Here is a 7406-nt window from a genome sequence, read left to right as displayed (position 1 = left end):
CTTAAAATTATATTCTTTTGCAATATACACATTTTTGATTGAGCTTCATCAGTTCTATGTATAACTCTTTAAGGGATGAAAGATTTTTAAGCGCTTTTAAAGTTCAATTTATTAACTCAAGGTTAAATGTTTTTCATCCTCTCTACTTTTCTCAGCAAGAACGTTTTGGTCAAAGACATTGGTGAATGTGGCTGTATAAGTACAATAGTTTTGATTTAAAAAAGTACTTTCGAAGTTTTCATGTTTTGTCTAGATAATCGATAACAAACCCTGAAATCTTTATGGAATCAGCAGTTCCACGTCAAGTGTATTCAATGAAGCCCTTCTCATTTCAAGCTATGCCTTTAGGTAAAAGACCGGAAACATATTCTTATAATTAGTTGTCACAATTTTATTAATTTTGTGAATTATATAGTCAACGTCTATATATGAATTATATAGTCAACGGAAAAAGTCTCATTTTTTAAAATTTACTTTTAAAAATTACCCCAAATATTGTTTTCTGTAAAACGAAAAAATTTAATAGCAAGTAGAAGTCAAAGTGATTTTGAGGCAGTTGTATAAAAAAGCGGAAAAACATCTTACGCGAATGAATTTAGTTTAGAAATTCTTGATCGAAGCAGGACAATTCTCGGAATAAAGTTCCAACACAGAAAAACAACAAACGATAATTAGAAGGGTTACAAAACTGAGAAAGAAGTGTTGAACAAACTATTTGAAAAAAAAGTAAAATTAATAATGAGCCAGGAATCCTAGTGACGCACCCACACCATATGAGAAATGGTTATAACAATACAGACTATGGAGAACTGAAGAACCGATAAAAACAAACAAATGTGACTTGGTTTCCCATACCAGGCGGCGTTTCGTTTGTTCCGAAAAAAACTAACTTTTAATAGCTGCTTAAAGACCACAGTTCAAAAATACAGAGCACAAAAAAGATATGGGGCAAATTTAGGCAGAAAAGCTGCAAAAAGAAAAAAAGTATTTTGAAAAGAGCTAAATTTTTTCTTCAGATGTGAAAACACTGGAAGAAAGTTTTGGTACCTTAAAAACATGTGCACCTGTGAAGATAACTAAAAAACTCTCAGAGAAGCTTTGCAAAAAGTCATATTTTCATGCCATAATTTTTTTCTTTTCGTACTCGGAGAAGGAAGGTGTATTGTATTTTCAAGAGCATCAAGCAAAAGAAAAAACCTCAAAATAAAATCAATATGGATAGAACCATGAACTACGCAAACGAACGGTCAAAAAGAATGAAATATGCCTCACTAGAGAGCACTTCAGACCTCTTAATTGTTTCTGTTTTGGAAAGAAAAGAACATTTTAATCAATAGTCAATACTAAAAACTTAACTTTTTAAAAATATATTTAAAACTCGTTTAATGGAAAAACAACATTAAAAATTTTTAAAAGAGAGAAACCGAAGAGTTGGAGCTGAAATTTGGTCAACTTTCTGAACATAAGACACAAAAAAGATGTCAACAACAGGAAAGAAAGCAAAGCAAAATGGAGAAAAAACATGTCAGAACAAAATTTAGAAATCTAAAAGGTTCTGTTTTGAAAAACTCTGAGCAGGTAACTTCCATGAGCATCAGCGGAAATGAATGCTTTAAAAAAACCTCTTTGCAGCAAAAATGTCGTCAATAATCATAAGAAGTCAAGCCACCAAAAAGGGGCCTCCTGATATGAGAACAAGAATTAAAAAACGTCGGCAGTTTTTTGCAGTGAATTAGCTTCGAAGACCGAAAAATTATCCAAATTCTAAAAAAATTGATGCTCACAGTTGCAGCAAAGCAACATTTCAAATTAAACTGTTGCGTTTTAAAAACAGTCGTGAAGAACTCTAATAATGAAAAGAGAATATCACTAAAAGCAGCAGTCAAAGCTTGGCAAATCAAGAAAGAACTCATGAAAATCTGAGTTCTCACTTATCTCAGAGTTACCAGTCTGCGCCGTGAATCCTAATTTTTTTCAAGTGTTTCCTCAGATTAATTACCCTACGTGCTACCTGTAGTTTGCATTCCAACTGACCTCAAAATCATCATAAATTTTTAAGAGTTTCTTTTTTTAAAAAGTTTGCTCTCAAAAGCAATCTAAATTGTTTGAAACAGGATTTCAACAACAGTTGACTAAATACGTGGAGCTGCTCCTGAAATTTCATAATCATTGTTTTTTGATGAATTACAGACATTGACTTCCATATCTCAGTGTAGGCCAAAAAAATTAAAATGCAGATAGAATCAAAGTTGATTGGTGTTCAGTCAATTGTGTTATCAGACAAAGTGCGTGCTTTCACCTAAACTTGAAACTTCTCTCCGTTTTTGCGGTTCGTTATAAAATATATATAGTTTTTTGATTGTTACAAAAAATTTTAACGATGAATATACAGATCCTAAAAAAAATTTTCTCCCTTTTTATCAGGAAGTTTAGGTGAGGAACGCGATGAAAGTTGACAGAAATGTCTAAAATTTGGCTAAATTTTTCTCTCAACCTTTTTCACAAAAGAGGGAAAATTATTCAATCTAGACAAAAGTCTTGAATAAATTTGATTAAAAAAGTTGCCTAAACTGCCTGAAATTGTGGGTAGAAAATGTTGAAGTTTTTTTCCAAAAAAAGTGAAATGCATAATATTTTTTGTATTAACATTCTAGTGGCAGAGAGCTTTAAATTGATACATCATTTGTCAACCTGGGATTTCCTCAAAAAATCAAAAAATGTCTGAACAAAAAAAGTGGGGCCATCAAAGTATTGCTTTTTTTTTCAAAGAATGTGAGAACAATTATGGGCACCAGTAAACAATGTCACGGCTGGTGAAAATCATTTATGGAATCGTTGATTTTATGTCTAGCTTTGCTGTCCTCAAAAACGTGGAACTTTTCACAAAAGATAGCACGAATTTTTAAAAATTGGAATTCAATTAATCAAGTTCAAATTAAATTCAAACATGGATCCTGGCTCGCTTCTTCTTAGATAATCGCTCTGCAACAAAAAATGGTTTTATTCATATGATACTTTGCTCAGTTTAAGACATACCTTTTCCATTAAATAATCGGAAAGAGAAAGGTTTTATCGCTATCCTTCAGAAACTGGACTGAAAACCGTAGCTTAAGATTCATAACTCTAGCTATAAGTTTGAATTTGTATGAGGACTAGTCACTTCTGTCTAGCATGTGGCTGCTATACTACAAACGCCTTGACCCTTCCAAATTCAGCCGTAAAAGTTTAATTGACACATTTTAGAACTTAATGTGCGAACGCACATTAAGCAAGCTCTTGTTTGTTTACAGGTAACGATCAGCTTGAAAAATGATGCATGTATTTTAAACTGCTATCCCAAAACAAACAAACAAGCCTCGCAAGTATTTCTGCCCTTTTTGAAACCACTTTGAGGGTATTTTATCTTAACCCGCTCTAAATAGAGCGTGCTTTCGATTTATTAATTACAAGCCCAGAAATCCTCCCTCTTAGAAAAGAATGACTCTTTTCATCTGAGAGCAAAAGAACCCAATAAAGCATTGTTGGGAAAAATCATTCAACCAGGGCGCATTCTTCTGTATTTCTAGATTGCTTTGTTCCGCTTCGAGACACATCCATTAAATCAGACCCCTCTAATATATACAATACTAAGTATGTATATATACTTTTATACATGGGGGATAGATTGACGAAGCGGGGTTGTAAGAGTGGCAGTGGGTTCCTGGCTTCATTTATCTCAGTCGCAGAATAAATGGATCTCACTCGCAATTCCCTCTGGATTGTAAAGATGTGAAGACGAAAGGGATTTGTTATAAACAATAGCATCGCTAATAAGTATTACAGGTAGTAGAAAAATTACTTGGGCGAAATCTGGGTTAAAATTGAAGAAGACTTAGAAATATTTTTTCCTCCACCCAAATTCTGCATGAAATTGTTATCTCTACTCTTAAGTTGTCATTATCCTAAGCCTGCGACAATAGATTTACTTTAACTTTGTAATTTTTATTTTTTTATCAAATTTTTTTGGTTAAAAAATGAAGCAAAAATTGCTCTCAACAACGTCAAAAATTGGACTAAATTTGGCAAAAACTGATATTTTATGAGCAATTTTTGTAATAATTGAATTGTTTAGAAAACTAAGTTAATAAACAATTTGCAAAGCTGCGTTGGAGAGCTGCGTTGAACTTTGTAAATTTGATGACTTGTTAACACGCTTGAATACGGGCAAAAACCGATTTTTGTAATTTATTTGCAAAAATTTTTATTCGAAAAGAATGCTACAGTGAGATAAAGAATGAAACACTTGCATTACTGTAAAAATTTGCCCGTGTTGGTGAGAAAAATTGCCTAAGACAACATAGACAACTGCGCAAGCATTTTTGTCTGGACTATCTTTAATTCCAGTCTGTACATGATTTGTTTTGGTGTGTGAACAAATCTCTAGTCTGCTGGTAATCTTTTTGAAGCACAAATTTAAACTGGTGACTTGATTTGGCTAAGTGTCAATAAATTTAGCTAAGAGGCTATCTATCACCATCTCATCACCATCAGTTAACAGCAGAGCAGAGTCAGCAAAGAGGGTTGGAGGGAAAGAGAAAGGAAAGCAAAGTGAAGCCAAGCCACATCAGAGAGAGATAATACTCGACTGAATAGAAAGAGTGTCATGTCAAACCTATATCTTTCCAACATCCTCAATCTATCTTCCATTACCGATACCCCACCGCCCACCAGTACCCCTATACACAACCCCCATCATCCCCCCCGCTCACAAGCCCACTCTATAATATAATAACCTTTTCCCAACCCACACAGCCAAAAAACTCCAATCTACCTCAATTTAGCTGAGCAATACACTTCAAAACACATCACTTCTCTAACAACACTTATTGCACTCAGTGATTACAAAAAGAAAAAAGGTAATTTTTCACACTGCTGCTAAGCTGACCGGGACGATTTGCCAAACACAACCTGAGGGAACCAAAGCAGCAAAGCAATATTGAAATTAAACTGTTGCGTTTTAAAAGCAGTCGTGAAGGACTCTAATAATGAAAAGAGAATATCACTAAAAGCAGCAGTCAAAGCTTGGCAAGACGAGAAAAAACTCATGAAAATCTGAGTTCTCTCTTATCTCAGAGTTACCAGTCTGCGCCGTGAATCCTAATTTTTTTCAAGTGTTTCCTCAGATTAATTACCCTATGTGCTACCTGTAGTTTGCATTCCAACTGACCTCAAAATCATCATAAAAGTTTTAAGAGTTTCTTTTTTTAAAAAGTTTGCTCTCAAAAGCAATCTAAATTGTTTGAAACAGGATTTCAACAACAGTTGACTAAATACGTGGAGCTGCTCCTGAAATTTCATAATCATTGTTTTTTTGATGAATTACAGACATTGACTTCCATATCTCAGTGTAGGCCAAAAAAATTAAAATGCAGATAGAATCAAAGTTGATTGGTGTTCAGTCAATTGTGCATTCAGACAAAGTGTGTGCTTTCACCTAAATTTGAAACTCTCCGTTTTTGCAGTTCGTTATAAAATATCTATAGTTTTTGATTGGTCAAAAAAAATTTTAACGATTAATATACAGATCTTAAAAAAAGGAAGTTCTCCCTTTTTATCAGGAAGTTGAGGTGAGGGACGCGATGAAAGTTGAAAGAAATGTCTAAATTTTGGCTAAATTTTTGTTACAACATTTTTCTCAAAAGACGGAAAATTATTCAATTTAGACAAAAGTCTTGATTAATTTTGATAAAAAGTTGCCTAAATTGCCTGAAATTGTGGGTAGAAAATGTTGAAGTTTTTTTCCAAAAAAAGTAAAATGCATAATATTTTTTGTAGTAAAATTCTAGTGGCAGAGAGCTTTAAATTGATACATTTGCGAACCTGGGATTTCCTCAAAAAATCAAAAAATGTCTGAACAAAAAAGTGGGGCCATCAAAGTATTGCCTATTTTTTTTTTCAAAGAATGTGAGAACAATTATGGGCACCATTAATAAATGTCACGGCTGGTGAAAATCATGTATGGAATCGTTGATTTTATGTCTAGCTTTGCTGTCCTCAAAAACGTGGAACTTTTCACGAAAGATAGCACGAATTTTTAAAAATTGGAATTCAATTAATCAAGTTCAAATTAAATTTAAACATGGATCCTGGCTCGCTTCTTCTTAGATAATCGCTCTGCAACAAAAAATGGTTTTATTCATATGATACTTTGCTCAGTTTAAGACATACCTTTTCCATTAAAGAATCGGAAAGAGAAAGGTTTTATCGCTATCCTTCAGAAACTGGACTGAAAACCGTAGCTTAAGATTCATAACTCTAGCTATAAGTTTGAATTTGTATGAGGACTAGTCACTTCTGTCTAGCATGTGGCTGCTATACTACAAACGCCTTGACCCTTCCAAATTCAGCCGTAAAATTTTAATTGACACATTTTAGAACTTAATGTGCGGACGCACATTAAGCAAGCTCTTGTTTGTTTACAGGTAACGATCACCTTGAAAAATGATGCATGTATTTTAAACTGATATCCCATAACAAACAAAACAAGCCTCGCAAGTATTTCTGCCCTTTTTGAAACCACTTTGAGGGTATTCTATGGTAACCCGTACTTAATGGAGCGTGCTATCGATTAATTAATTACAAACCCAGAAATCCTCCCTCTTAGAAAAGAATGACTCTTTTCATCCGAGAGCTAAAGAACCCAATAAAGTATTGTTGGGCAAAACCATTCAACCAGGGCGCATTCTTCTGTATTTCTAGATTGCTTTGTTCCGCTTCGAGACACATCCATTAAATCAGACCCCTCTAATATATACAATACTAAGGATGTATATATACTTTTATACATGGTGGGGGGATAGATTGATGAAGCGGGGTTGTAAGAGTGGCAGTGGGTTCCTGGCTTCATTTATCTCAGTCGCAGAATTAATGGATCTCTCTCGCAATTCCCTCTGGATTGTAAAGATGTGAAGACGAAAGGGATTTGTTATAAACAGTCGAATCGCTAATAAGTTACAGTTGGTCGAACTCTCGCTTGGGCGAAATTTGGGGTTAAAATTTGAAAGAGATTTAGAGATATTTTTTTCCTTCACTCAACGTCTACTTGCCAATTGTAAATGAAACTTTTATCTCAACTCTTAAGTTGTCTTCTAAGATTATTTAACTTTTTAACTTTTATTTTTTTGTGGTGCTCTCAAAAGCGTAATAAAATTGACTAAATGTTGCAAAAACTTGTAGTTTATGTGCAACTTTTATAATATTCGAGTTCTTTAGAAAACTAAATTAAAAAACTTGCGAATTTGTCTGGTTTGGGTTTGGAAAGCTGCGTTGCAAAATTTTTTATATTTTTATTACTTGTTGACACTCATGAATACGGGCAAAAATTGATCTTTGTCATCGATCTCTAAAAATTCTCACGAACGGTGTTA

Source organism: Convolutriloba macropyga, unplaced genomic scaffold, assembly GCF_964194025.1.
Source record: "Convolutriloba macropyga unplaced genomic scaffold, txConMacr16.3 SCAFFOLD_1161, whole genome shotgun sequence".
Classification (NCBI taxonomy): Eukaryota; Metazoa; Xenacoelomorpha; order Acoela; family Convolutidae; genus Convolutriloba; species Convolutriloba macropyga.
The sequence above is the reverse complement of the archived record's forward strand: the minus strand, read 5'-3'. Positions refer to the sequence as shown.